The 17,708-nt window shown below is 37.8% G+C and overlaps 2 protein-coding genes across 7 annotated transcripts in view; one reads left to right on the top strand and one right to left on the bottom strand.

Annotated features, from left to right (window-relative positions):
- Nucleotides 1-17,708, top strand: part of MPLKIP (M-phase specific PLK1 interacting protein) — an 811,813-nt gene that overhangs the window by 183,451 nt on the left and 610,654 nt on the right. The gene's annotated exons all lie outside the window — the stretch shown is intronic.
- Nucleotides 1-17,708, bottom strand: part of SUGCT (succinyl-CoA:glutarate-CoA transferase) — a 772,786-nt gene that overhangs the window by 146,437 nt on the left and 608,641 nt on the right. For 2 of the 6 annotated variants that reach the window (XR_007724059.1, XR_007724060.1), the window contains exon 16: nt 13,497-16,976. The exons of the other annotated variants lie outside the window; for them this stretch is intronic. The gene's annotated coding sequence lies outside the window, so the exon portion shown is untranslated. Of the gene's footprint in view, nt 1-13,496; nt 16,977-17,708 lie in introns of those variants that run through there. 6 annotated transcript variants of the gene reach the window in all.

Genomic DNA, 17,708 nt, shown 5'->3' with positions numbered 1-17,708 from the left:
GTCACTGCATCCTCTTTAAGCTACATTTGAAGTCTTAATTTGGTGTTCCAACCTTTCCAAGGCTAAGTAGCCCAGAAAATAAGAAAAATAACAACTATTAAATAAAAGAGGAAATACAATAGAATCCAGTGAAATACAAAGGTGATTTATGAACTGTAAAGTCAAGATATTCGAAGTCCAGACTTACATCTTTAATTCTATCCTTCTTGGCAGTGGGGTCTTTAATTAAGTTATCCCAGAACCAAACTACAAGTTAAGAAAGCATTCTTTCCCAAACTCCAGCACAGGAGTCTGCAAAGCCCTGTGAAGGGAACCATTCCAAGTGGTGGTCAGCAGGGTAATTTTGTGTGCGCTGTCTTCACTTAGCAAGAACCAAATAACTCCTTCATTCTTAGGAATTTTCTAGTTGCCCAGTGGAAAACCTGTGAGTTTTGATTAGTCCTAAGAACAGGTCAGGAGGTTGTATACATATTATATTTCTGACTGGATTCAGTTCTCTCTTCCCCAGAGACTGAAGATTCTAGGCAAGAATTTGGGAGTCCAGTCTAAGAGGCAGAAGCTATCTATTTTATTAATGAAATGATGCTTCATCCTCTTCAGAAGTCATTAAGGCAAACATTTTTCTTATTATTTTACATTGGTTGATCAAAAACTCATCACTTAAATGTCTGCCAACCATTCTATTTTTTTTGCAGGGACCAAAGTAACAAAAGAGAGTAAGGAGGAAAAAAAGTCAGTTGGACAAAAATATGGCATAACAAAACAAAACAAAAAATGCACATGGATTCTCTGAATGGGCAGAGTTTTCTGTGTGACTTGTCAGGGTTGGACAGTCCAACCAGCACGAATGTAAAGCAAGGACAGAGTGAGTGTGAGAGGACCATACTTGACGCTTGCCTAATACCGAGGTGGCAATTTGCATGCACCAAGACACAGTGAAATAGATTTTTCATTATTAGCTCTATTTTATATATGAAGACATACATTTGAGGAGGTAAAATGTAATAATGTAAGTTAAAGTAAAATGTGTCCATCTGACAGCAGAGCCTATGATCTTTCTACCACACTTGTGTCTGTCTCAAAAGTGTCCAGTACAACTTTCCACTATAATAAGATTCTAGTATTGCTGATCTGGGTGCAACACGGACATAAGAAGAAAGAGTCACTGGAGACACAGAATATTCCAAATGATTGCCATTAGCAATTTGTCATTTCTTCTGCTGGTCCAAGTGCTGCCTGAGAAAATCAGGTATAGTAAGATGTAAGTAATCTTTTATGGAGACCTTCCTCTCTGTCTCCTTGAGGGTAGTGTATTGTAAACTCTACTGAAATTAAATCTCCTTTGGGATCGAATTGAAACAAGGCATCTCCTTATTTGATGTAGCAAAGCTTTCCCTTAGTAAGTTCACAGGAATATGAAGGATGTAACAAAACACTAACATCTGCTTCCTTAACAAATTTTCTTAATAAACTCATACATGCCAAATATGTTTACGACTCATTATCACTCTTGATACAGTATGATAGAAGTTTAACCAGGAAAGGTTTTCAGCATCAGGAAGCCACAAAGGAAACAATGTCGTGGCACATACAATATCTGAACAGCCACAAGGCCGAGCAACGGTTGATAAATGTGCAGATTACTCAGTCCTCTGCCATGAGGAAGCAATATCATTTGTTTGCTTTATGTCAGCCATTCTAGAGAACCATAACACCACAGGGGGCAATCAAGTGACAGTCCTGTGGCTACAGAAAGACACGGACACTGCACATGGCATCCTCCTGGTGCCTGATTCATTATGCCAAAAATTTGCTCAGGCTCAAAAAGGCCAGAACCATTATGATAATTAACACGTTTCTAAGACTTAAAAACACTAAGGTGATGGTCCTAAAATTCAATAAACTCAGTGTTTTCATTTTACATTTTGGTTTGCTTTTCCTGGGAATTTGTGTGGATGGGGAAATACTTTGCTTGTTGCAGGCAGATAGATGCATGTTTGCTCTAGGCCAGGCGATAAGGAGAACTATTTTAGGAAGGAGCCTATGTGACCAGGCCTGGGGGAGATAATATTGATAAGTCAGAGCTCAGTCACTGATAACTTTGTGGGCAAGTGACCCTTTGGATGTGCCAAGAGATGTTATCAGGGAGAAAGGGTTGAGTCATGTATACGTAATTCTGGCTTACACTAGTTGGAGTGTGGGGCAGAGGGGTAGAGATGGAAATACATAGAAACTAAAACGAAGGGACATGAGTCCAGTCAGGAGTCAAGCCTGAACGTCTCTCAGACACATTTGTGTTCCCAGCTGACTTGGCTCACAATTTCTTTTTTGTTTGTTTTTATGAGATGAAGTCTCGCTCTGTTGCCCAGGCTGGAGTGCAGCAGCGCAATTTCAGCTCACCTCTGCCTCCTGGGCTCAAGTGATTCTCCTGCCTCAGCCTCCCAAATAGCTGGGATTACAGACACGCGCCACTATCCCTGGATAATTTTGTATTTTTAGTAGAGTGGGGGTTGCACCATGCTGGCCAGGCTGGTCTCAAACTCCTGACCTCAAGTGATCCACCCACCTTGGCCTCCCAAAGTGCTGGGGTTACAGGCGTGCTGGCTCACAATTTCAATCAAGTGTCATCAACCTGCCTTACAGACACACTGTTTCAGCATGGATATCACACTATCACATCTCAACACCCAACCAGAAAAGTGGTTCCTGCCTCTGCCCTGCTTGAGTATCAGGGAGAGTGCTGCCTTCAGAGTTCCAGCTGTGTGGTGTGTCTTCTTATTCAGATCTAGGCTTTATCTTTTGGGCCTGACACTTGACACTGCCACTCTGGTTTGGACATTTTGCTTTTGCTCACAATAAAGACTTTCCTTGAGGTTGAACCTATGTCCAATGCCCACCTCACTTTGCCTAGTCCTTGAATCCAACCTTACACTGCCCATAACAGGTTGAATAATGGTCATCCAAAGATCTCAAGTCCCACTCCTAGATTATGTTACCTCATTTAGAAAAAGAGTCTTTTCAGATGGGATTAAATGAAGGATTTTAAAATGGTGCAATTACCCTGGATTATGGGAGTGAGCCCCAAATGCCATCACCAAGTGTTCTCATAAGAGAGGCAAGGGGAGATGTCGCAGCTACACAGAAGGGGAAGCAGCAACATGACCAGCCAGATAGGGAATGGAGTGATGCTGCCACAAGCCAAGGAACGCCTATAGCCTCAGAAGCTGGAAGAGAAAGTAAAGATTCTCCCCTAAAGCCTTCAGAGAGTGCAATGCTGCCAACACCTTCATTTTGAATTTTTGGCCTCCAGAACTGTGAGAGAATAAATATCTGTCCCTTTAAGCCGTCTGGTTTGTAGTAACTTGTTACAGCAGCCCTAAAACAAACTGTATCCTAGCTCCCGAGATATACCAACATAGATTATCAGGAGCTAGAATTCTGTTTAATTCATGTACCCCTATCTAAACAAATAACCCCTCCATTTAAAAAACAAACAAAGACCCGAATCAGTCCAAAAGAGACTGACTTGCTACATAATGCAGAAAGGAATATTTCGAGCAGCACATAATCACGATGAAGTCAACTAGATGGTATTCTATTGCAACTATTTTCATAAAGAAATATTATTGTTTTTATCCTATGTTTCACCCTTTTGGTACTAACTTTGTCATTCTCAATAACTTGGAAAAACCTAAAACCAAATACTGTTTTCACACCAAATTTACATTTCTTCCACTTTAGCGATGTGTTTATGCAAATGACCTGAACTCAGGCACAGGTTGGTGATTCCTAGGGTGGGGCGAGTAGGGGTGGGGGTGGTGTGCACCATGTAAATGCAGATTCATGCTATCCTCACTCTTTTGATTCATTTCTAAGACATAATTATTTTCTGAGGATTCCTGAAATTGACTTTCTCAAGTTTTTCTTTCAAGTATAAAGGATAATTGATAATGTTATTTTTTCCTATAAATAAGAATATTCCAAAACCAAAATAAGGAGATTAGGAACAGGTATTTCAAAGAATCCTGATCTTATCTAAAATAATTGTGGACTAGTAGAGGGAACACCTACCAATTTTGGTTCTGGCACTAATCAGATGAGAGGGGTTGAGTAAAATTCTTGTAACTTCTCTGGACTTCTGTCTCTGCATTTTTAAAAACTGCACTATTATGATTGACCATGTAGCCTTGTTAAGATAATTACATGAATTGAAATACTTTCACCTAAACACCCTTGAGAAACTGTCAAGGTCAATAGGGCCACCCAAAACTCATTGTCACCCTTCCTCACACCTGCTCCTACCAAATTCCCTACTGACCACTAGCACTCCCATTCACTCAGTTTCCCATGTCTCACACCTAGGAAATCTCCTTGACTTTGTCCTTTCTAACAACTTGCCACTTTTGTCCTTCAGTCAAGTTAAATTCCTTACCAAGTCTATTACTTGTCCATTCATTGAAGCATTATTCACAATACCAAGATATGAAATAAATATTAGGTGTCCATTGGTGGATGCGTGGCTTTTAAAAAAATTGATAGGTGTGTATACAATCGAATAATATTCAGTCTTAAAAGAGAAGGTGATTCTGTCATTTGCAACAACATGGATGAATCTGGAGGACATTATGCTAAGTAAAATAAGCCAGGCATAGAAAGACAAGTATCACATGATTACACTCATGTGTGAGATCTAAAAAAGTCGAACTCACAGAAATATAGAGTGGAATGGTGGTTGCCAGGAGCAGAGGGAGAGGGTGGTGGAGAGATATTGGTGAAAGGACACAAAATTTCAGTTAGGAGGAATAAATTCAAGAGATCTATTGTACAACATGGTGATTATAGTTAATAACAATGTATTGCATTTTGAAACACACTGGAGAGTAGATTTTAAGTGTTCTCACCCCCCAAAAAATAAGTATGTGAGGTAATGTAGATATTAATTAGCTCAACTGAGTCATTACACAATTTATGCATATTTTAAAATATCAGAGCATATGTGAGAAACATATATAATTATTATTTGTCATTAAAAAATAAAAATAGACTGGGCGTGGTGGCTCACACCTATAATCCCAGCACTTTGGGAAGCTGAGGCAGGTGGATCACTTGAGGTCAGGAGTTTGAGACCAGTCTGGTCAACATGATGAAACCCTGTCTCTACTAAAAGTACAAAAATTAGCTGGGCCTGTGGTGCACACCTGTAATCTCAGCTACTCAGGAGGCTGAGGCAGGAGGATCACTTGAACCTGAGAGGTGGAGCTTGCAATGAGCCAAGATCATGCGACTGCACTCCAGCCTGGGCAACAGAGCAAGACTCTGTCTCAAAAACAAAAATAAAACAAAACAAGAAAACAATACCATCTGAATGAACTCTCCAGCGTTCAAATCCAACTATGTCATTCCCCTGCTTCATGTTCTTCCCTGGACCCTCTGTATTAGCAGGACCCAGCCAAGCAGCCCAAGGGCACCATTTATATTTTCCTTGGCTTGCACAATGTTTCATAATCATTTTCCATCTTAATTGCCAAGATTGAAAATTTGGCGATTTCACATACAAACCCGGATTTATGAATTTCCATGAAAAATAAAAGGGTCTGGATGCAACCAGACCCTTAGATATAACCTACATGAGCTGAGAGGCAGCTCTTCTCTTTAGCAGTGGCATGTGTTTTCCTGCTTTCCACAGTACCCACCACTCTCACTGCTGGTTACCCCGTATGATTCACTCACTGATTTCATTTGCCTAGCATCTGATGGTATCTGAACTGTAACTTTTGGTCTACGAGATAAAGTCCAAAATTTAGCATGGACCAAAGGCCCTCAGATTCCTACCCTGGACTACTTTTCTCATCTCATCCAAATGCAACATCAAACACCTGTAGATTCCTGAACAACATACTCTTTCAAAAAATCTCATTGAGTTTTAATATGCTTCCACTTGCCACCACCTCTACCACACCTCCAATGTTATCTTCTTTGCAAACATGTGTCTTGCAAGACTCTACTTAAATGGCACTACTTTAGCAAAGCTTTATTTGGTCAGCTCAGAACAACTTCTGTGCTTCCTCTTCTAATGCTACACACATTACAGAATTTATGATGTTGGTTTCCAATAATCTGTGGACACATAGTCCCTGAGAAAAGGGGCCATGCTCACTGACCTTTATATCCCTAGCCTCTAGCACAGTACCTGATATATACAGGTGTTAATAACTGATGGCTAAAACAAACAAAAATGGAGTACTTATCCACTACTTAGCACGCAGCAAGTACTAATAAATTTGGTTTGACTTGGAGTAAATAATATTAGGTATCACAGACTAGAATTAAATATTAATGAATTTCATTTTGGATCCAATCAAAAGAGAAAGTAATAGCATCATAGTGTAGCGTCTGACTGTAGGCTCTAGAGTCAGACTGTACTGATTACAATTCTAGCCCAGCTACTTGTCAAAATGCTTTAATTATCTGTAAATAGGAATTTTAACCTGCTTCCAAGGATATTGAGATGATTATATGACTTACAAAATACTGAGGAGCATTTGGCACACAGCATTAAACAAATTTAGCTGATATTATTGTTATTGCAATTATCATTATGGTTATTGTTTTGTTATATAAAGCCTTCTTCATCAAGAAGTCTCCCTTATGTAGCCACTCCACAGACTGGACCTATAGAACAGCACTGTAGTGAGAAAGCTATATTCAGAGGTCTTCTATATCACTTACATATGGTAAAATATTTATATATATTCAGACAAGTCATAAAGCCTTCATTTCTCATAGATAGGTATTTGAAGAAACTCCTCCTTTTGTTCAATTCCAATTTAGTCCTATATAAACATATGTAATTGAAGAAAAGCTATGCTAAAACCACAATAAAATACCATCTATCTATAACATATAAATATGTATATTCTTTTTTTTTTTTCATTTCTTTTCTTGAGACAGAGTCTCTCTCTGTTGCCCAGGCTGGAGTGAAAGGTGCGATCTCGGCTCACTGCAACCTCTGCTTTCCCAGTTCAAGTGATTCTCCTGCCTCAGCCTCCCAAGTAGCTGGAATTATAGGCACCCACCACCACGCCCGGCTAATTTTTGTATTTTTAGTAGAGACGGTGTTTCACCATGTTGGCCAGGCTAGTCTCGAACTCCTGACCTCAGTTGATCCACCCGCCTCAGGCTCCCAAAGTGATAGAATTACAGGCATGAGCCACTGTATCTGGCCTAAATACGTATATCTTTAATAAGGACATAACTTTCAATGGTGAAAGAAGACATATAATTTTTACCTTGAAGGTAAAGGTGTAGATTTATATAATGGGTTTAGTCAATATATATACAAAAAAATTTATAAATACTCTTTGACTAAACAATCCTAATATTCTTCATCTTTTTTAAGGAGATAATTTTAACAAAGAAAAAAACCTTATGTGTAAAAATGCTCATCTCAGAATACTTGTAGTATTATCTAATTGGTAAGAACCTGTCTAAAACTAGAATAATAAATAATAACACAGATATATGCTAGAACATTGAGGAAATAGTAAAATTATGTTCACAAAATTGTTTAACAACATGAGAAAGTTACTAAGTAAAAATGCATGATGTAATTTTGTGTTAATAAACTAATCCCCAATGTTAAGAGGGAAAAACTGAAAGGAAATTAACACTTCTTTCTTAATAGGCACTAGAACTACAGCATTTTCCGAGGTTTGCAAAATTCTCTTTCTGCACATAGTAACTAAACATTTCAACTTTATGACGTATGCATTCAGAATTAGACAAAGGTTACATTAAATCGACAGGTACATTGTTTATCAATGATCAAAGTTTGAAAAACTCGGTTCTAATCTGAACTGGATGGCTATATAGTGAGATAGTTATTTCTTGCTGAGCCTCAGCACAGATATCAGACATGAAGTACACAACTAAGTTTTAGGTGGAATAGTCTTCATTTGTCAATAAAGGTGTATCATAAAAAAACTATAAGGGCCTTGGAACTTGACTAAATAAAAATTGCTTACAAGAGAGGAGAATGGTCCAATGGGCTAGATTCCACAGGTGAAAATGAAGAAAGATGCTTGGCAAACAGTTTCCAAAATGCTACAGCTTTATATCAACCGAGACTAGGGAATCAACAACTGTGACTTAGAAATGCAAAAGTTAATTTGTATACCTTGGATAAGCTGAAAAATAACTTCCAGGGGACTATAATAATAGATTTCCTGCCAAACAAATCATGACACCTTTGTATATAGCATTGAAAAGTGTACTGTGAAAGGCAAAAAAAAGGAAATATCACAGGTCAAGAAATCCTTGTATAGAGAAAAAGTAACTGCCTTAGCTAACAGTGAGCAAAGGAGTCACTAATAATAACACGATACCGTGACTACTAATATATTATTCATTATTTGACAGCCCATAGGGCCTCACCTGTTTCTCCAAACACAATATACGTAGTCATTTTAGCCTTTTCAGTCACACACTACTCTGTCTCGAGAGCTTTGCTTAAGTACCTCATTCATCTTTCTCCTGCCATGCAAGTGTTATGCCTTGTTTATATATCATTCTTTGCGGTCTTAGTGCATAGTCCTTTGGCTGTGGGTCCTAACCCCTTCCCTGATGATCCCACTGTTCCTCCCATGAAAATTCTTATTCCAAGCAGCACCTCTGCAGTCAGGTACAGCGTGTGTCCTTACGGTGGCGGTAAGCCAACCCATTGTCGATGCCCTCCCAAAACAGACCTGGCAATTCGGTTGTGGCGCCTCAGCTTTTCTTTCACCCCACTCCGAATGTAGTATCTCTTCATGTGTGATTATACTGAAATATAAGATATTGGCCTTTATGAACACCTAAGAAACTGGTAAGTGTCTAAAGTATGCAGGTTAGTGCATATTAGGTAATAGAGTTGACCCTTGGACAACACAGGTTTGAGCTGCACGGGTCCACTTATGCATGGGTTTTCTCCCGCCTCTGCCACTCCGAGACAGCAAGACCAACCCCTTCTTTCTCCTCTCCCTCAGCCTATTCAATGTGAAGATGCTGAAAATGAAGACCTTTATGATAATCCACTTCCACTTAAGGAATAGTAAATATATTTTATCTTCCTTGAGATTTTCTTAATAACATTTTTTCCTCTAGCTTACTTTATATTAATAATAAGAATACAGTATATAATACATATAATACATAAAATATATGTTAGTGATTGTTTCTTATTGGTAAGGCTTCCAGTCAACAGTAGGCTAGTAATATTTGGGGAGTTCAAGTAATACAATGTGGGTGTCCTGACACCATTCCCGCATAGGAACCTAATCCCCACATTGTTCAAGAGTTAACTGTAATTGCTAATATTAAGTGAGTATTTATTATGTGCCAAGATTTTATATGGATCATTTCCTGACTTGGGGCTGCCTGGTGCCAGGGCCAAAACTCTTGATGCTCATTTTATATTATCTTCTAATGACTGCCTTCCTGATTGCAAGATTCTCTAATACTTCCCTAGGAGCTCCTTCCTGTCACTCTCTACAAAGTTCTTTACTCTCTTACTCTTTCTGGTGTGTCTGTCTAAAAAATAGATATCCTTAAAAATCAAGGCTATAAAAGGGTTTGAGGCAAGATAAATAGGCAAAATCCGATTTCTCCATGAAAAGAGTCTAGGATTTTCATCAAGAACACAGTGATTCTGGGAACTACAGATTTGTATTAACTCTGCTGAGAAATGGGATTTTAAGGTAGGTACAAACAATTAATTACAGGGTTTCAAGAGATTACCATTAGGAGGAAGCATATGAGCTTCCTCACAGGAGACAAACGTACTGGTGAGTTTGATTAGTGAAAAGAGAGTAAAAAGAAAAAAAAAAAAGGAAAATAGAGGTCACTACTGCTCAATGTCTATTATGACTCTCAATGTGTTATGTTGGCCACCTATGTAATAGGTAGAATTTCATCTAGAAGGAGAAACTTAAAAGGAAATATGAACACACAGAAACTCAAAAGATTAAAAGTGGGCAAAGGTTCATGGAAAATGCATTGTGTCATTTGGATATTAGGATTCAAAGAAGATAGTTTCAGATAATGCATACCATAAAAGTATACTCTAAAGAAAGAAGGTCAAGCATTTTTCATTTATTCATTCAAAATGAAGAGTCCTCTATATTACTGCTCGGCACACTAGCAATGTATAAAAATCCTCTAGAGAATTGGCTTAGGAGTTCTGCATTCCTCAGACTACAGGTGATGCTGATGCTTCCAGAACTCATTTTAAGTAGCAAAATTCTACATTCTATAACCACTTGAGAACACTACCATATGTGTAAGTCCTGGGAAGAGAAAGCAAGGCCAGGCCTCAATGAGGAGTGGGGAACAGGATCTGAAAGGAGCTCCACGACAGCTCCTGTCTCAGCAAGCACTCCTCTTGTCCAGCATTTCTAACTCTCAACTGTTTTGAGTACTCCTAGAGTTTTTACATGGCCATAAAAATGGGCTACTGGCAAATGCATCAAAGGCCCCTTCTACAGTGGCAGAATAGATGTTTAAAAGGAATTTCCTTTTTGTTTCCTCAAACCTTAAATAGCAATGTTTGTCAAAGTTTTATCTGTTTCTAATTTGACTTTTTAAAAAATAAAGGATATAGAGTTGGTTCCCATAGAAATTTAGTTTTCATACATGACATAAATATACATATGTACCTTATATGTGTGTATATATATATTTAAAATATATATTATATATAAACACTTACATATAATACATATCCAAATTGCACTGTACTAAATTCAGAAGAGAGAATAGTAAACCACTAACTGTGCTTAGATCTCAGGTTCTAGGACATTACATTTCACCCCAGACCCCCAGACCTTCTTGATAAGAGATGGAAATGCCACATAGACACAAATAGGGTCAGATGTGGCAATGGTCATTTGCAATGTCCTCCTACTTGATAGCTCCCCCATGTGAAGAAATTCCCCTTGTATGTCTTATTTTCTCCGATTAAGGGAACAGTATAGGCAATCATGTGTTCATTTTTTTTTTTTTTTTTTTTTTTTTTGCCTTAATTTAGAGTTAAGTCCAGTTCTCAAATGATCTCATACCAGACCTTGGTCCTTAGCATAAATATCTTTTCATTTTCTTCACATGGTGTCTAGTCTCATTTTTTCTGATCTTAATTGTATTGTTCTGTTTCACATGTGTTTCTTATAAACTGCCTTGAATCCTTTTGAGAAATAGACAGGAAATACATAAATATTGATCCATTTGTTGATTCAACCAGCAGTTTCCAAGGGCCTGTTAGGTGGTAGGAAGTGGTGATAGAGGTGAACAAGATCCCATATTATGAAGATGCAGACAGTAAGCAGACAATTGTGGTGTACAGTGGTTAAGGGCTGAATATCTTCAATATGTGTCTGAATTAATGGGATGTAGTATGAAAAATAAGTAACTCTAGTGTTTTCTGGAAAGTCATACTTTTGTTTTTTTCACCAAAAAGTTAGTCTTAAAAACAAATTAGAAATTTCCTGTGGTTTCGTGATTTAATTCAAAGTCAGAATCACAAGTAGAAGTCCATTAGAAGAAATTAGTAGCAGAAGCTGTTCCAGTTAAGTCAAAGTCAACCTCATTCTTCTTTAGAGAACTGGGACTTCAAAGAGACAGAATATTCCAGAGGCTAAGCAGTCATCTGCTCCATTATTTGTGGAGGAATTCGTGCATTTTGTATATTTCTGCAAATAGATGCAAAAAGGAAAAAAAAAGCCACAGCCGCTACACCCGCTGGAAAGGGGAAAGATATGGAGAAAGAGAAGAACACTGCTAAACACCACTAGAGTGGGTACAGAAGCAGCCACTCCCACAGCCATCCTCTCCTTTCAAACTTGTGTCAACTGCTGAGGAAACTCAGATCGGAGAAGTCAAGTCACTTTCAAAGGTCACAAAGAAATGGTGGGACCAAGATTCTAGTTCACATTTATCTCCCGCTAAAATTAGAGATTGTGTATACAGAGCCAGCTGAGTGCCTAAGGTCCAGCCTCATATAAAGGCATCTGGTGTGCTTATGAAGCAGTATGACCTCCAGTTTTACAAAGCACAAAGCTTTGGAAGCACTTTGTCATTTTAGTTAAGTAGAAGTTTCAATAGTCCTGTAAAAAAAGTTCATGAAAACTCTGCCAGTTTGCTTTCTGTATTTGGACTCCAAGCTAGCTGATCTCGGAAGCAAATCACTTACACAGCACTATTGGTAGATTCATTTCAGATGGCAAACATAACTTGAGAGTACAGATGTTGTTTATGATTTATAGGGTTTATAAATAATGTTATCAGATTGAAGTATATCGCTTCAATGTGTCACACAGACATTTTATTGACCAAGAAAAAAAAAAATACTTCACCTCAAAGGGGCAGTTTGAAAGGATATGATAAGACAACAGAAGTAGCAATATGGTAATTCAGCTTAGAGAAGAAACAGATAAGTATTGAACATTATATTAAAATGTATTTCCCAAAATATGTATAACTATTATATATCAGTAAAAAATAGTAAAATAAAATAAAGCTATAGTGGACAAACCATGAAGTTTTAGAAGGCTCACTCCATTTTTGTCTGAGCTAATGTGATTTGAAAACAGCCAGTGGAAAAGCAAAAAAGTCCATTTTCATGCAACTGGCTTAACTGCTTTTTGGAGTTGACTATATTTGGTCTAAAACTGACTGTTTTCTCATTGAATGAGCCAACATTCCCAAGGAGCGGTTAAATGAACTATATCGCCACAGCATGAGAATGGCTGAGCACTGCACCAAGGTCTATTTTCACTTGATTATATGTGTATTTATTATGTAAAAATAGAGCAAAATATGACTCTGCCAAGAGACTCCCCTACGTTATAGTATAAGCGTGAGCAAGGATTTCTTTAAATTGCAGAGCTGCATGCTTGCTTTGTTTTCACAGCTGTCAGCCTTTTTTCATGCTGAAAATTTTTCCCCAATTGGTTGTTATTCATCATACTTATTATTTAGGAGAATTGACTGGTAGCAAAATGTGCTTGTTGGCAACTCCAAAAGAGGAAGTCCTCTACCCTGTCAATTTGTGGTGGATGAAATCATTCAAAACTGTTAAAAAAAAAAAAAAAAACTTACTGGGAGAATGGTCCAAACACAGGCCAGCTTTCCTCATATTTAAATGGATAGGTTTTCTTCCTTTGGTTGAAGGTTTCCATAAGACCTTCTTTCATCTGGGACCAGAAGATATGGATGCAATACTAAAATCTCCCATGAAAGGACATTCTTGAAATGTGTCCAACTCTAGAAGTCTCATTGGGAATCATATTTTCAACTTCAAGCTATGAAAAATGAAGTTGCAAAGCTACTATCCCTTCACAGATTGTACACATATGCATAAACAGAGGTAGAAGAAACTTCATCTCCACTGTAGCAACTGCAAACTAGAAGACATATTCCTCAGAGGCAAAGAATGTTCATCCTAAAACAGGAACAGAATGAAGCCACTTAAGAAAATGGTCAATTATGGAATGTTCTGTGCATAAGTATGTCCATTAATTAAGAAATGAACTGAAATTTCTAATGGATTTCATAATGGCCACCAACCAGCTGCCAGTTGGCTGTAGCTTGGTGACAGATGGTAGTGACTGATCTGGACGAGATTTGACCTAGAGATAGTCCATCATTTATTAAATTGTAGTCTCAAATAAAATTCCATGCATTGCAGCATTTCACCATTATGTCTCACAGTGAGATCCTCTGAGAGCATTGCTTATCTGCCGCCACTGTTGCAGACAGCAAACTATTCAAAGGGCTTAAATATAACACTCAGTAAAGAAAGTTCATAATAACTCTCAGGAGATGAAAAAAAACAATGCAACTCAAATGACTGTCGCTTGAATGAGGCATAGTATAAAATGGGAGCTCTGTTTCATGCTAATCTGGTTACCTCCCAGCATTGAGATTTACATCCTCCCCTCCTTCAAAAAAAAGAAAAAAAAATCAAGGAGGTTCTCATTTACACAGCAACAGGCAGATAGTGGACTCTTCAGGTTCTGCTTTAATCCATCAACACATTCTCAAAGTGAAAAGAGCTGCTACAGACTGGCTCCAGAACCTGCTTACTTAAGGCTCTTGCATGAACAGGTCACTGGAGTGGGCACATCAAAAGTTCCAATTGCCGTGACCAGACTCTTGTTTCCTCAATGTTTGAGTATTTCAAAAAATTAACCTTATGTGCTTTTGGAAGATAAGTTTCTTAAAGACCAGGAAAAATAACCTGAATCTTACAAATCCAGGTAGAACCTAGAAATACACAGAGAAAACACAGCTCAGTGTTTTAAAATCTTCTACGTAACATGCTGTAAAGCTTTCTTCATGTTGTCAAAACACCATGCATCTTTTAGTCTCATTCAAAGATGATAAGTAAGCGATGCATTTTATTACAAAATACATACACTCAAGGAGCAAAACATGACACAGAGTGGCATCTGGCCATCTAAAGGTTATCATTTTACTTATTTCAAAGAGACAGAACACTGTTATTAGTAAACTTCATATTTAACATATTATGCTAAACTTATTTTTTAAAATTTCTTGTTTAAGCTGGAAAGAGTCTAATACTGTAGACATTCTTTCTCATACATGTCCACTGAAGGGCCCCAAATAGTAGAAAGGAGCAAACGAAGATTCTATACACATTTTGCAGAAAAGTCTACAAAGGCCTCACCATGAATAAAATTTCTTTGTATTCTCATGCTTCTTCCTAAAACTGTTCAAATTTTGCATTTGATACATAGCATCTCCATTATTCTGTGGATTAAAGTGTTTAAAATTGTTCCATTATATAAAAGTAATCCAAGATGCGGCATTTTTATGCCATAACTTTGTGAACCCCTCCATTTCCCCTTGTTCCTCTTAACATTTATGTGCCTTCTGACAAATACAGATCTAACACAAATTCCTCGGTTAATAGATAAGATTACTCAGAACCAAGGAGTTTGTGACTTAACCAAGGTCATGTGACTCTAAAATCACATGAGATTAAGTGACTTACCCAAGGTCTGGCAGTGGGGGGACTAGAATCTAGGTTTCTGACTGTTGTACCGAATTGCATGTGCTCCCAGCCTGGTGCGCTGGCTCACTCCTGTAATCCCAGCACTTTGGGAGGCCGAGGCAGGTGGATCACTTGAGGTGAGGAGATCGAGACCAGCCTGGCCAACATGATCTCTACTAAAAATACAAAAACTAGTTGGGCATAGTGGCAGACACCTGTAATCCCAGCGACTCAGGAGGCTGAGACAGGAGAATCGCTTGAACCCAGGAGGCGGAGGTTGCAGTGAACTGAGATCGTGCCACTGCACACCTGCCTGGTGACAAAGTGAGACTCTGTCTCAAAAACAAAACAAAACAGAACTGCATGTGTTCTGCCTACTACTAAGTGACGTCTCACCTGAGCTCTCCGTAATCCTGTCTTTTCCCTTATGCACCTTTATTTCAGCAGCTTCGTTGCCTCTCACCTCATCTTGCCCATCAGATTCTCATCTTCATCCCAGTTCTCTCTCTGTGTGGACCCACTTCTCAACCTCATTCTGCTTTCAATTTTTCTGTTGTGGGCTTTTGCCTGGTTTTCAGTTTTGAAAATCTTTTTCCTGGTTTTCAGTTTTGCTCTTCTTGAGTTGGTGGCTTGTAGAAGTCCCACAGGTTTTAAGGCCCCCTGGCATGTGGCTCTCCGGGGCTGGCTCCAGCTGGGTATAATGCCAAAGAATCCAATGTGGGAACAACAAGCTCAACTGAAAGTCCCTGAGGGAGACGATGGTCAGGGGTGGAAAGCTGATGTGATGCACACACCAGCAGCTAGGAAAGCAGGAAACTTAAAGAATAATCGCAATAAATTAGAGATGATTAGAGACTGGAACAGAATGTGAAAAAGATTGGAATATAGCGGACTGAGGAACAGGGAAAGGAAAAGAATGGCCAGACAGTTTCAGAAAGAACAGCATGTGCAAAGTTCTATATACCAGAAAGCAGGACACAGTCAATGCCCTGAAGGATCAAAGGGGTTTCATAGAAAAGATGAGCCCAGGGAGAATGGCAGGTGCTAGATCACATATGGCTTCATAAGCTATGTCAGGGCATCGGGCTTTATCTTAAGGACAATGAAGAGATACTAAAAAGTTTAGACGTAGAATAACATGATGAAATTTGTATTTTAGGAATGTCACATATGAAATTTCCAAATTGGCCTTAATTCCTTAGGGGACTATATTCAGTTACCTTTTTTAAGTGGTCTACTTTAATATTGGCTTTTAAATTTTTATATCATATAGTCTGTGGGAAAAGATTATAAATAAATATTTGTATAGTATCTGATATATAAGAATTTGTTCCCAGAGTTTGTGGCAATAGTGTGGACACTGGCTCAGACACAAGTATGTGGAATCCATTTCAATAAGTATTATTTAAAATATTAAAAGTTCTTTTTCTGAAAAAAAAGTCAATGCAAAATCATTTTTAAATGTTTACATATACACCTAAATCTCCAAACTGCTGGTAGTAATATTAAATGGAAGGTCAAAAACTATTTTTCTCCCTTTTTATTGGACTATTATTAACCAGTCAGAAAGCCTAGCAGTTCATTTATCAGACAAAAAAAAAAAAAAAAAATGTATAAATGCTTGACACATGAGCCATAGCCAAAATGTTATGACTTTATTTGAATTACATTATACAGACAAAGCATGCCAATCCATCAGCCTCAAGTTACTGCCCTGTTACCTATGGAAACAGTAAGATATTTTCCTCGTTACTTAATAATACCAAATCTCAAATAAGTATCACAACATGAAAAACAGATGTTAAAATGTGACACTCAAGGTCAGCTTACACTGCATACTTGTTCATTTTTAAGTCCCGGGTTTCTTCTCAAACATTGTTTCTGAAATTTTTCACAAGATTTTGTTGGATTTGCTTGCAGAGGTTAGAGTCTTAATACACATATGAGACACAAATAGAAAATTGATTTGTTACTAATCAACACAGCAATAAAATGGGAGATACTGCTTTGCATGAAATATGATTTTATACAAATGACCAAAATCAAGAGAACAGTTTCTATTGTTATTCCAAAAACATTTTCATTTGTATTCTCCCTTTACTGTGTCAATCTTATCAGTTTATTAAAGACACATCTTTCATTTAAATAGAAAATAATTTTTCATTATTGTGCTATTATAGGCGATAATTTTTAAAAACTAAAATATGTGAATAAAGAAAAAGAAGAGAATATACTTCTCATTATGTACCATTCTCAGTAACTACCTCTAATATAAATTTAGTTCCAATATTTTTTCTATGTATTCATATCTATATAACTATGTCTATGGATATTTTCTTAGAAAAAATCCTGGAACCAAAACATGCAGTGAAGATCTTCCCATGCCAATTACTCTTCATCTACAGCATTATTTTTAAATATCAAGGATAGTGCCCTGACATAGATATGCTATAATGTATTCAACTAATCACTGATTTCTGTTAATATTTTGTTCCCAATATTTCAGTTTTATAAATATTGAGACAGTTAAATGCCTATACAGATAAAAAGGGGTCCCCAGAGAATCTGCAACCTGCCCCCACAAGAGTTTACATCAGAAGCTTTCGTGCAAACGAGGGAACCTGCCCAGGGCTTGTCTGGGCATGCCCACAGTGTACTGGAG

Source organism: Macaca thibetana, chromosome 3 (genome assembly GCF_024542745.1).
Source record: "Macaca thibetana thibetana isolate TM-01 chromosome 3, ASM2454274v1, whole genome shotgun sequence".
Lineage (NCBI taxonomy): Eukaryota > Metazoa > Chordata > Mammalia > Primates > Cercopithecidae > Macaca > Macaca thibetana.
The sequence above is the reverse complement of the archived record's forward strand: the minus strand, read 5'-3'. Positions and strand labels throughout refer to the sequence as shown.